Below are 13,209 nucleotides of genomic sequence, written 5' to 3'. Positions count from 1 at the left end.
TGGAGATGGTAGCACTGATTTATACTCAAATGGAATTTGATATGCTCATAAACTTGAGTGTGTTTGGTAACAGAGACTGGAATTTGTAATGTCAGGAATTCAGCAGGAAGCAGCTAAGAAAATGGCAATGTTCTCTGATGGTTTTGCCTCATCTGGTCCACTAAGAGTGTCTTCCAGGGAAAATTATGACCTGACATATGCTAGTAAATCTTAGATCTATTTGAATAGTTGTCAGGTTTGTGAAAATGGGGGTGTCATCACTTAGTACAGTGATGATGCTGTTGCTCTGCACTCCCTTACTACTGAACACATTTTAATGTGTTCCTCACAAAAGTAAAGTCAATGGGTGTCATATTTGTCCAACAAAAATTGACATGCTAAACTATGACTCTGGTAGTTTGTGGATGGATTTTTTTTTTCATTTTTAAGTAAATTCTAACTGGTTGCTATAAAAACCGTAAAAGAAACCTTAACTAGGGACCATCTCCTTAGTTTGCATTATTTATGTATTTATTTATTTATTTTCATGTAAGTTTGTAGCTTTTTTGAACAGCAGCTTTGCATTCAATACTTGCAGTTTGAAGTCACCTTCTTGCTGCATTTTTCCTCCTTCAGACCATCAAAGATTTCCACCATAGGCACGGGGACAGAGTTATGCACATCTCATGATGATGTGGGCAGCAGAGTAGCTGCCTTCCTCAGCATGAGTTCACTATCTTTGCTTTCCATCCCATTTTCCTTTTTGGCATGGTATACAACTGAGGCAGTTCAAGCCCGCTATGGGCTGATGTTTGTTGGTTCAGAACAGGCAAGGCTGAACCTAAAGTTCAGACTCTAAAGACTATGTGATACAATAATCAATAACCTAGCTCTGGAGCATCTGAGAGAGGTTCAAATTCTGACCAAGACACTGATGAAATGAGTGAAAGCTGTCATTCCAGGGGCCATGGTGGGTGGCTCACAGTAGCAGCACACAGTTTGTCCAAGATGAGCAGAACTACAGGCAGAGACGTCCAATGCAAGTCAGCAGTCAAGCTATACCCACACACCCTTTTTGTCAGTGGCTAGTACCAGAGTCTTTGGTGCTAGCTAGCTCTGGGGGTGCTCCTGTACTGAGTAAAACAACGCATGCTCATAGGAGAAACTCCTTCCTATTTCTATCCTTATCAACAAATTCGAAGCCTGTGTCCTGAACAAAGACTGTTTTTCTCCCTCTTCCTGAATTCTACCTATTGCAATTGGAGAAGTTGTTATTTTTCAGACAGTCTTGGATCTAAGAATCATTAAACTGCTGTCCTCAAAGATATCTTTGGCAGTTGTTTTCTGATATGCATTGCCTGGTTTTGTGACAGAGAATGATTAACGTACAATTTATATTTCTATATATTCTTTGCTGTTGTGTATTTTTCCTGTGTCATTTCTTATTCATTTCCTCCCTGAATTAAACTATCCTCATAGTTTATGCTTGCTTTATAAGGCGCTTTTTTTTTTTTTTTTTTTTTCTGTACTTTAAATGATCTTACTGATATAGCAAAGCACTGACAACATTGTAGCCTCTTGTGGGATACCATATGTAACTTCTGTCTGGGAACAGACAGACTCTTGAATGGATGATTGGGGAAAAGGAAGATTATCATATGACAGAAAATATAGAAGATCTTGGCATGTTTACCTCCAAAAACTGGAGGCTGAGAGTGAATATGAATGCTCTCTGTGCAGCAGGGGGTTAAACACCAGCAAGGAAAACAAACTTTTTATGCAGAGGCTGATGTTGACATAAGGACCATGTGGGTATAGGCTCTCTGTGGATATATTAAACCTTACAGTAATGGGAATGTCCCCAGTGGTAACAGAAGTGAGGTTCTGCAATGGTCTTCCATTAGAGTAGGGAAGGACTCACTGCTTCAAGGACGAAGCATGATAGGTTACCGAAGAAGAAAGCATGATGTGGTGCCCATAGTAATAAAGGACCAAAGTCAGTGAATTCAGATGTTGATTCCAGTTTCTCTACCTGGAGTCCCAGGTCTAGGCTGCAGACATCTAATTTTAGAAGAGAGTTAAATGTTTTAGCTCCCATTATATCCCATACAGAACAGAGAATAATTCAGCTCAGTCAGAAGTAGATATCAGCATTTGGTTGGTCTCCACTAATGGTAATGAATAAACACCCCTGTTAGACACCTCAATTTAGGTGTTAGCATGGGAATCTCATCCCAATCCAAGTTAATTAATTTCATAGACCAAAGGGTTTTGATTCAGCTGGCAAAGGAAGAGAGTCTTATGCCGTCAGAGAGGTCTTAGGGCCAGTAAGAAATCTGCAGAGGTCAGGCAGATATGACACAGGACCTGTAGAATGACTAGCTCAGGAAACCGAACTTGACCTCAGACAGGGGAGAGAGGTGTGTCTTATATCACTGGTGGTCATCCCCTTGACAGAATTCTGTCCTCTCTTCTTGTCTTCTCTCTCTTTTTTCTTCTTCTGATTTTCTGTTGTACTTGTCTTAGTTAGCTAAGGCAGTCACACACTTCAGAACAGACTTCTGAATCTTGAAAAGCAAACACAATTATGCATATTTAAACTAAAAAGAAATCATCTAAAAGTGTAACTTTCATTCCCAAGTAAAGCCTTCCATGTGCATTGGGCATGTGAATTCCCTCTGTACAAGCCTGATCCTTCTACTGATTTTCCTCTAATGTTCCCAGTACAGTAAACTGAGCTTTTTAAGATTTACTACCAGGCTTCTCTATGACACCAGTTAGTTTCTTCTTAGCCAGGAGAAGTCTTTTCATAATATAGGGCAAGAAAGAACTTTAAGGAAGGGCAAACAGCACCAAAAGGTAAAGCGCTGGCTCGCCGCAGGATCCCAGTTGCCAACAATTATTAATATGCTCATTTCTGGATTTGTCTTTGGGGCTTTCACTGCACAGTGATGTTAAAAGTCTTGGCAGATGTTAAAAGTAAACACATTCTGCTGTGTTCGTAGCCTCTCTGTAGGGAAGGAAGGTGTGACTGATCACCGACTTGCAACTCCTCGATAAAAACAATCAGTGTTACTGAGGCACGTGGAAGAAAAAAAACAACCCTAGCCAGATTGTAGTAAGGGTTTCTTGGGGGAGAAAGAAGGGAAGGAGAAGAAAAGAGAAGATTTAAGAAGAGACTAGAGATTATGCAAATATGAGCTGTGAATAACAGCCTGGCAGTACAACCCCTCCAGAGATAACTTGCCACCTGCATTTCTTGAACAGGCACCTCCAGGTCAGTGAAAAAATGGAGCAGCTTTTGAACAAAAAGGGAAGAAAGAAAAATCAGACGAGGCACTCTTTAATTCTAGCCACGTTAAACTCTAAATGCTGCCAAAAAGCTGGTAATAAAATTTAATTCTTTCTGAGGACATAACAATCAGTCATCCGACCAAGAATCAAAGTCTCCTGGGAGTGTTTCTTCTGTCGTGGGGCTTGAGTAGACTTGACCCTCTCAGCTTTTCATATTTCATAATTGAACTCAATGTCCCTCACACTTTTAACTTCTTCCCAGATTTAAAAAGAACATTAATCACTCTCTCCTCAGAGCAATACTGAAGAGGGAAGTCGGATGCGAGGCACAGTTTCTAAGAGGCCTGGGGGGTTAAGGTGATCAGTATCTATGTGCGAGCATTAGTATTTGTTTGTATCAGTGTCACAAACAAACAAAAAACCTCCCTGCAGGCAGGTTACTGAGGCCAAAATACAGCTCCAATATATATGATCTACCACCACCTTAATAGTTTCACTCCGGTGATGGTGTACAATTGAGCACCACGCTACTGCAGTTTGCCTCTAGAGAAGCAAAAGAAAAAGCTCCCTTTTAACTGGGTACTTTGTTATGATTTATACATTTCTTTCTTGAATAGCTGGGGTTTATCTTCTTCAGCTGCAGAAACTTAGAGCAAATGATAAACGAAAACATCAACCTAGAGCCTGCACTAATGCCTGACACAAACATGTCACTCGATATTTAAGTATTTATTTATTCATTTATGTTTTTGTAGTCTCTTCTTATGCGCAGAACCTTTGTATTTATTATAATAATGGTGACAAAATGTGGGAATGGGAAAAGGGGGGGGGAAGAAAGTACATAAATGCAAGCAAGAAAAAAGCAGTAACATCAAGACTTGGAAGGCGCATTCTGCCGCTCCTTTGCCTTGTTTTTGCTGCAATGAGGAAAACTGCGGAGGGGAGCGGGGTCACCCCTCCTGTATCTAAGACAAGAATGTGTTTTTGGGGGCGCCAGGAAGTGAATGGTTGAGGGAGGGCGGCACCAGAAGGGCCTTAAGGGTGGACACGGAGGCGCCTGAGGGGAGCCGGGTCGTGCCCCGAACACCGCAGCAAGGCCCAGGCTGATCACAGAGGCCAGGGGAGCTGCCTTGGAGGCCTGAGGCTTCCTGCTGGAGATGACGGCTGTCACAGGGACACAGGGGACAGCAGGGACACAGGGGACAGCGGGGACACAGGGGACAGTACCAGGGGGCCAGCAGGTGCCCGGCCCCCAGCTTGGGCAGGCCCTGGCCCGGCCCAGGCAGCCTGCTGCCCTTGCCACCAGCACAGCTACAAATTGCCGTGCACGCTGGCCTGGCGGAGCTCGGCATTTTTTATTTTTATATATATTTTTTTTGTGTGTGTTCCCCTTTCCGCTAGGTTGATCTGGTGACCTAGAGGTGGAGCCTGGGGGAGCAGTGAGGCGAGGAGGGGACAAAAGCGGCGGGCTGCCTCGGCTGGCTGAAATCCTTCACAGCGCTGGGACACAAAACCCCCTAAATCTCCATTGGAAAGTCATTAGAAATCTGCCAGAGGAGCAGGGCACAGATTGCCAGGGGAGGGCTGAAAAGTCCCTTTGCGCTCCACAATACCTGAAGTGAACTGGAAGGGATGGGGTGGAGCTGGAAAGCAGATTTCCTGCCATAACTAAAGCCCCCTTTCAGCCTGCTCTGCAACAGTTTTACGATGTGTTAGAATTTACATTCACGTGTTGTTAACCATTCTTCGGTGCAATGAAACGTTTTATCTGTCTGACCTCAACCTTTGCCATATGCTGGTGCAAACTGTTCAACTTAAGCCCAGGCGAGTTTAAAAAAAAAGGAGGAAAGAAAAGGGGGGAAAAGGAGGGTCCGAAAAGCACATTGCTGGGTAGGCTCTGTTGTTGCTCTTGATAGCTGCCTTCCTCTCTGTTTTCCATGGAAACGTTTTGAAAGCCAATTCCAAAAAAAAAAGAAAAAAAATGAAAAGATGCATGCAGATAAATGAATAGTGGCTCAGAACATGCCAGCTCTTCACTAATTGTCCACTTTACATATGCTTCTTCATGTCTGGTGATTCCTTTTATATTGTGGAGAGACAGCAATGAAACTTCATTACGCTGTGTTAAGGGGAGGCAAACAGAATGCATTTAAAATTGATCAGAATAACTTTTATAACATTTTTATTTACTTTATCCTTATTTCCTGATTGCTTTCTCATCATAGGTCATTTAAAGGAACAAGAGATGTGGATTACTGAAGGAGAATTATAATTTTGTAAGTAATTCACAATGAAAGACAGCATTGTGGTCTTTTGAAGATGTGTCTATCTAACTTGCAAATGCCACCCTGTTTCTCTTAGGAACCTGCACTGCGGCATTGCCCTAGTCCTGTTATTTGATTCCTCTGAAACTATGGTTATGGACCTGTCTCTGTGTTTTGCCCCAGTGTCTAGATGTGGTTAGGTGTTTCTATGCTCACCTTTTAAGTGGACTAAGCAATCCTGAGTGTGCTTCCTAATCTATCATGTTATAGATTTTCATGGAATTGTGGCTGTCTTTGTAGTAAGAAACATCAGTTTCCCTCCATCCCACAAATACCTCCTAAGCCTAATAAAAATGGTGGTGCTAAGGAAACCTGGCTTCAACTTCTAACCTCCTGAATGGCCTTGGACTAGTCCGTAAGGAGGACATCCACAAAGGTGCTGTAATATTGTGTTTAGCAGCAGGGGGGCTTTGGGATCAACAAAATTTTTTTGAGTAGACTGTGCAGTGGTGAAGTCTTTGCCTGAAGAATGTGCTACAACATATGCATGCAGTTGCTTATGATAAGACTGAATACTTGAGAATAGATAATTTAGGGGTTAGGTAAGGCTTTGGGATCAACCAGTGTCACTCAGTTTCTGGTAGGCTCCAAGATCCCTTTGAAAATATCAGCATTGCTCCATGAACCTCCTTCTTTAAAGCCACGATGGTGCTGGGGGACATTCAGGTAGGAGAACTAGATAAGGCTAGATAAGGCTCATAAACTCACTGTAACAATGAATCCCCAAATGAATAACCTATTTATATATGTCATAGTCCTACATCGATACAGCTCATCAGCTCCCTGTGCTGGACCAGTCATTGCTGCAGCCTCTTGCGGTATAGAATGCTGCATTTCATGGCATGTGGCATGTCTCTTGGGGAAATAAAAATCATTGTTGCTTTCTGTGAAACCCTGCCAACCCATCTCACATTTTTATAAGTATTTTCCATTCTTCTATGCTCTATTACACATGATGTTTTGAAAGAGTGGGAAAGAGTTAAGCAGAATGAAGACCATTATCAATATTTTATTTGTCACAGCTGAAAAACTACAATTATAGGTCAGTTCATTGCAGACTATTCATTGATTTCAGTACTCAAGGCCCTTCAGGGAGTGTCTAAAATCCACTGATGTTTCGGAGTGCTAAATTTTGTGTTTGGATTTCTGATAAAACTGAAGGATGTGTCAAAACCACGTAGCAGACTCTGGGGCTGATTTACCACTGCATGCTTCCACTCTCTGCTGGTGTTAACTCCAGCGATTTTGTTTGAGTGGAGCTGCACAGTATTGATTTAATTCTTGTATCAGTGTGACCCTCCAGAGACACGCTTCCGTGCTCTTATTCCCACCAACTTCAGTTCGGGAGCATAATCAGGCTCATTATTGGGAATGATGACCTTATGCAGTCAGGCATGTAAGGACAAGCCACTCAAATTTTTCCAGAAATGTTACTGAATATAGTGGGGGTACTTCCTTCCTTCAAGTCGGGTATGTGCTTACATCCTTTGCAAATGGTAACCTACATATTTAGGCTTGCTTTTGAATTCTGTGAAAGTAGAAGTTGTCTTTCAACTGCCTATTACAAGCTTTGGGTCAGAACCATAAACAGAGGAATCTCTTAACTAGTAATTAAGAGATTTGTGAAGGCTCGGGATCTAAACTGCAGTTGCTCCTCAGTCCGCAACTATGCAACTCTTTCTGCTTCAATTAACTTTTTTGTTTGTAGCTGGAATGGATGGAATTTGATCAAAGTCACTTTCAGAGTACATTCATGGTACTGTTTACAAACCTATTACTTTCAGAAAGCAAAGTAGGATAATGCACTTCTTTCTGCAGATTGTGTTGTTTGTTCTAGCTGCCTTTTAAATATCTGCTACCTCAAAAAGAATATCCAGCAAGGTTCAAATATTTTTGTTTATGTCTATTTTTCAGACAAAAACTTGCCACACTCTAGTATTGGTAGCAGGCTGCTGGGGAGAGAATTTGGCTTGGAATTAAATATCGTTGAAAGGCACTGGATGCAAGAATGAATAAAATCTATTGTTGAGGTACAAACACCTAATTATAACCACTATCTGAAAATCTGATGTAAAACTAGTAAGGGAAAAAATTACTCATTGCATTAAAAGGTGAATTTTTCTAATGGCATTAAGAGATTTTAAAAACAGCCAAAATACCAAAAGTTAAGTAATCAGAGTATCCACAATCAATATTTGTATTCAGGTCAAAGTGAAAATAACTGAGAGAATGAAATTTAGAAATGCACATATTGTAATTTGATTTGAACAGTCAACATTGGTAAAAAGTCCAAGTGTTTACTATAAGATTACTTTCTGATTCAGCATTACCACACAGAGCTACATCTGTTACTCTTCATTTGAATACAAAAATTACATCTAATCTAATAAAAATAGAATAAAAGCAAGAGCTTGATGTCCTTTGGAAGTCCTCAAACTTACTAAAACTAGAGGTAATTCAACAAATTTAAAGAATTAATTTAATTATTTAATCAGGGACTAGTGAGCTACACCTGAAAAGGTAACTGTGAGAAACAACAGTTCTGATGCAACACCAACAATGTTATTGCATGGTGGCATTTATTAAGTAACTGATATACCCAAGTTAACCTTAAAAGAGCTAACTTGACCTACCTTGCCTTTGAAACAGCTAATTTGAGTTGTGTGAGCTGTTTAGTTGCAGCAGTACTGAGCTCAGTGTGGATCAGTTCACCCTGTTTATACTGCATGGGACTAACTTCTGCAGCCAGGTTGCTAGCAATTCAAACTGGCCTGGATCTACAGACTCTCTGAGGAGTAAGGGGGTAGGTGACAGGAAGACAACGTATATTCAAGTATGCTGAGTTATGTCTTGCCCTGTCCTGCCTTCCTTCCCTTGCAGATCTTTAAACTGTGACCTGAAAAGGGGCTTGCATTAAAATTTACCCTCCAAAACAGTGAACTCATTGTTTATCTTAAGTACAGCAGATTGCCTCTTAAAAAATAAACCCAGCATCTCAGCAGTAACCAATTCTCTCTCTCTCTCTTTTTTTTTGTTTTTTTTTTTTTTTTAGTAATTATTTGCTTGGAAATGCCTTGACTTCACAAATGTGATCTTGAAATATTTTTTGTTCCTGAAAGCCCATGAAAACAAAGACAGGCATTTGCTAGGGATCAGACTGAGAATTTTTGAGTGTTTCATCTTATGATAAGTGAATAATTAAAACAGGTGGAAAATTAGTAGGTCTTAAGTATTTATGTAGTGTTATGTTTCTATTAAAAGTCTCCACTTTCTATAACTAAGAGAGGACATTAGTTTGTCTTTTTAATGTGGAGACAAATAATAAATATTGCATTTACTTCTGGCCTTGTAGTAAATCATGCTGAATTGCTTTGCAGTTTTCAGGTGGGATTCATCTCATCTCATCTTAGCTGTTCAAAAACAACAACAAAAAAGGCAGCTAGCAGAAGGTAGCCATCTTGTCTTCCATTTTAGTCAATGAAGAGCAATAGTCTTCTCCAAGTGCAGGGCATTCTGTTCTGATAGAGGTATGTAAGAGAAACGTAGCCTGTGATGAGCACCAAGAAATGTCTCTATTGACTGTAGAGGGAGGAAGCCCAGGGAGCAATTGGCTAAGAGCAGGTGCTAGATCTAGTTGAAGTACAGCTTTTCCACTGTAGTGGTGTTGTCTGTGAAAGGGAGAGACACTCTTACATGACTGGTGGTTTTAGTAGATGTAGATGGTCAGATGTAGATTTGGTAAGATGAATGCTGATTGCAATGTCTCTGGCATTCCTGAAGGAAGACATTTATTTCTTACTGTCATCATAGGGAAAGGCTGTGGCATACTGCACACTGAATTTCTGCTTCAGCACTTGCGTAATGTCTGGATGCTGTATCAGAGGCAGGACCAGTGGGTGGCTGTGCACTAAGCAGAGTGTTGAACCTGTAATACAGTCTTGGATGTGCCTGAGGCACCCAACTGTCACAAACAAGGATGTGCAGTGTACCGTCCTGCTTGCCAACAGGATGCCTACAGGATCTGTGGGAGAAGCCTTTTGGGTAGGAGTGAGGTGAGACATACAGTCGATGTCGCTGCTCTGCAAACCTTTTCCACTTGAAAAATGCTGAGCACCTTGGCCTAATTCCCTAGATAAATTACTTAAATTATTATTAGATTGTCCATTTGGAAAGAGCCGAAGCAGAGAGATTTCTTGATGTTACAGGGGCAGCTTTTAAAGAATTCAGGTTCAATTGCTTAAATACATGGAATAGGATTCATCTCTTCTGCCTCTAGAAGTGTATGGTTGAAATGATATCTGTTTTTGAGCTACTCACCTTTGGCTCCTGTTATAGTCAGCAGAAAGAAGCTGGGACTGCCAAAGGGCATGTCTTAGACATCGACTGCATGAGAGACAACTCACCCAACCTAAAGTGCTTAACTTTTCTCACCGACTCGGCTAGCCTGGAGCAATTAGCTCAGACTAGACACCGTGGTTTTAGACATTAAGTGGGATGAATCCTCTTAGCATGTAGGCACCACTACTTAAAAAATATAGCTAAAAATTCTACCCCTACTGAAATTAGAGGAAAACTTGTTGCTGACTTATGATCTTCCAACTGTGTGGGACTACTATAAAAACAAAAATAATATGGATGCTTCTGTGCTTGCAGGATCTAAGCCCTACTTACCACTGTTTAGTACAAAATAAAAGTCTCTGTTGATTTTAACTCGTATCATGTTAAGATCCCAAGCATAGATCCTTCTTCGGTATAATCCATTGTGTACCAGGATGAGTTTCCTGGTGTCACATTATTGCTTTGCGTGTCAGAGTATGTACAGGAAGATCTAGTGTACGTCTACATTGCAGTCATGGAGTGAAGCTTTAAATAGAAGATAGCTTTACACTAGCTGTACAAAATACTATGGCAGGTACTCTGCACAGCTGGGGGCTGTGCTGCTGCAGGCCTCTGTGCCCGACATGAGAGATCCGCTTCAGTCGACAGGATGTGCTACCTCACCTGCACTTCTTGCAGGTCTGGCTCTGCTGCTGTGCAGGCAGCAGGCTGGGTATCGGAGGTGACTTAAGGTGGTGCTGAGGGCTGTGATGTGTGTATGAGAGAGAAATGGTGAGAACTGTCTGTCTGTAATGGCCTCTCCCTCATCCCTGACACTACTCCTTGGGTTCCTGTTGCTTCTGCTGTTGCCCAGGGTTGAGCTGCCACCAGTGGTTACCCTAAGTGGCGAGGGGAACATGCAAGAAGCTGGGGAGTGGAGAATACAGAAAGATGACAGGCAGAAGACCAACAAGCTCATTACCCTCCCACTTACACATCCAGTGTAAGGGGCTATGTCGTTGCTGTCTTTGCTGTGCCACCGAGAGCAGAGGAGCATTTGCACCAGTGGTTGTTGTGTTACCATCATCTCTTTCATGACGAGCAGCAGAATACAACACAGAAAGGAACTTGTTTCACCATTTTGGGATTTCAGGGCATATGTCTCCCTTGTTTCACCTTCCAGGTCTGCTGCATAGCTCAGTGAAGACGAAATGAGCTGAAGGTGCTAAGCATACTGGCAGAAAGTGGGAGCTGCTGTGTTAACTCTGAGAGCAGGCTTGAGAAGTCCCAGCTATGCTTGGCATGCCCCAGGGTGGTTGGGGATCTTGAAAAGCTGGTCAGGGGAGTGAGAGAGTGAGGCTTTTAAAAATGTTATTGGGCACTAGGGACAGGCCAGGAAGGGGTTTAGATTATGTAGTCGTGGTTCAGCTGACAGATAGCAACTGGTGAGCTGCAGTATCTTGAATGCTTTGCGTGACTGAATCCTGTGCTAGCCAGTCGAACCTGAAGATAAGCTGATGAAAACATCCCTGTACAGAGAAGCTGAGCTAGCTAAAGGCTGAATCATTTTGAAAAACACTTTTAATTATTCTAGCACAAATTCTGTGTGCAAGCACAGCCTTGGTGGTAAGGAGAGAGATGCCAGTAGTGGAGTGTTAAGACTGGTTTGCGCCGTCTAGATCAGGCTAGCACATATGGAAAAGACTGTATCACAGAAAAAAATAATTTCCAGGCCCTTTGCATTATGATGATACATGTTAATCTATCCCATGTTAACAGGATCTGACTGATGATCAAGCTGTGATTCAGACCTCCAAGCCAGAGAAAACACACAAGAGTGCTGTAGAAGGTACGGAAACAGAGGATCAAGAGAGTACAAGGAATCCTGCCAGATCTGCGTGGTATCCTAAAATCCACCAGCCTGTTTGGCAGCCTTCTCTGTACAGTGCAACAAGTGTCACTGTCACGAGCTGGCTGCACACTGACGCGTCGGATCTGTGACCTGGTATTTCAGCCCTGTGTTTGTGTAGTGGCTCAGCTGACCCCTGCAGCCAGGGATCAGATGGAAAGCCATTAAGGGTGGTTCCTCACGAGCACAATGTCCAGACTCATGTCACTGCTGCTTCGAGTCACCCTGGGAGCAGTCATCCATGCATTGATTTTATGGCAGTGCTGACACTTGCCTTCATTCTTTTGGAGCCAGAGAGAATTGCTCTTAACCATGCCCCCTGCCGCCTCGGGATATAATCTCAGGAGCATAGTTTAGGGGCACAGTCAGCTTCAAGGAGCATTACTTTGCTTCAGTGCATTTTTATGTGTTTTCTTTTCCCTGCAGGTCTTTCTCTGCTAAGGGGGATTTTTGGACCAGTGAATGCACTTCTTTTTCCTGTTTCTTTTCTTTTTCTTATTAGTAAAGCAACAGTCAAAAAGCTTATGTCTGTATACTTTTGCCAAACACACAAATGTTTGGCCAGTTTGCGACTGGATAACATCCTGGGCTTGTGTCTTAGCTCCCAGCTTGGTGATAATATCCTCCCTTAGCAAAGGATTTTACAAGCAGATGCACATATCAAAATCAGTTCACCAACATAACTGCAGTTTGAATCCCCATTTGCCAAAACCACAATCCTGGGAATGCATTTTAAGGATACAGCTTCTGTGAGATTATTTATGCAAGGAAATACTTTATTTTTGCATCAGGACCAAAATAAGATTTTTTTCATAGGCCAGAAATCCTTTGAAGTACTTTTTTCCCCCTTTAATTCTCATTAGTTTAATTAATTGTTGCTCTGTTTTGAAATTAAAGAGAACAAATTGTTCTCCTGGTACTGAAGGGGCACAAGAAAATTATTGCAAACACTGTGTTTTTACCTGAGTTTTTATTGTATTTCTCCTGAATGGAAACCCAGGAAAAAGGGAGTTAAATTGTTCATGGAAAAAAAAGGTATTATATTCAAGCCAGAAATATATTCATGTGGTGATTTCTTGTGGATGCATATAGCATTGCAATGTTCTGATAATGGAAACAATTTGTTTTAGAAACAGTATAAAGGTTGCTAATTTCCAAATAATGAGAAATGGTCTGCTTGACAGGTTTTTCTTTATGGTATTTATACCGCAAGCATAGTAGCAAATACCAGGAGCAGAAGCAAAGCCAAGCAGGCTTTCCAACAGCTGCTGCGACCCCTGCTGTATTGCTGCCAAAGCTGGTGTGACGGGACAAGGAGAAGGACACAGGCTTTTAAGTGCCCCACTGTGTGATTAGCCCTCTCCCTTCAGGTTGACTTTTTTTTTT

The 13,209-nt window shown here is 41.8% G+C and overlaps 1 long non-coding RNA gene across 1 annotated transcript; it reads left to right on the top strand.

The window, feature by feature from the left end:
* Window positions 1-9,052: 9,052 nt before the first annotated feature.
* On the top strand, window positions 9,053-12,539 carry LOC106035030 (uncharacterized). Its single transcript, XR_001206472.3, has 3 exons — window positions 9,053-9,124; window positions 10,510-10,656; window positions 11,694-12,539. It is a non-coding gene; the product is annotated as an uncharacterized lncRNA (long non-coding RNA).
* The last annotated feature ends 670 nt before the right edge of the window (window positions 12,540-13,209 follow it).

This window comes from Anser cygnoides, chromosome 1 (assembly GCF_040182565.1).
Source record: "Anser cygnoides isolate HZ-2024a breed goose chromosome 1, Taihu_goose_T2T_genome, whole genome shotgun sequence".
Lineage (NCBI taxonomy): Eukaryota > Metazoa > Chordata > Aves > Anseriformes > Anatidae > Anser > Anser cygnoides.
The sequence above is the reverse complement of the archived record's forward strand: the minus strand, read 5'-3'. Positions and strand labels throughout refer to the sequence as shown.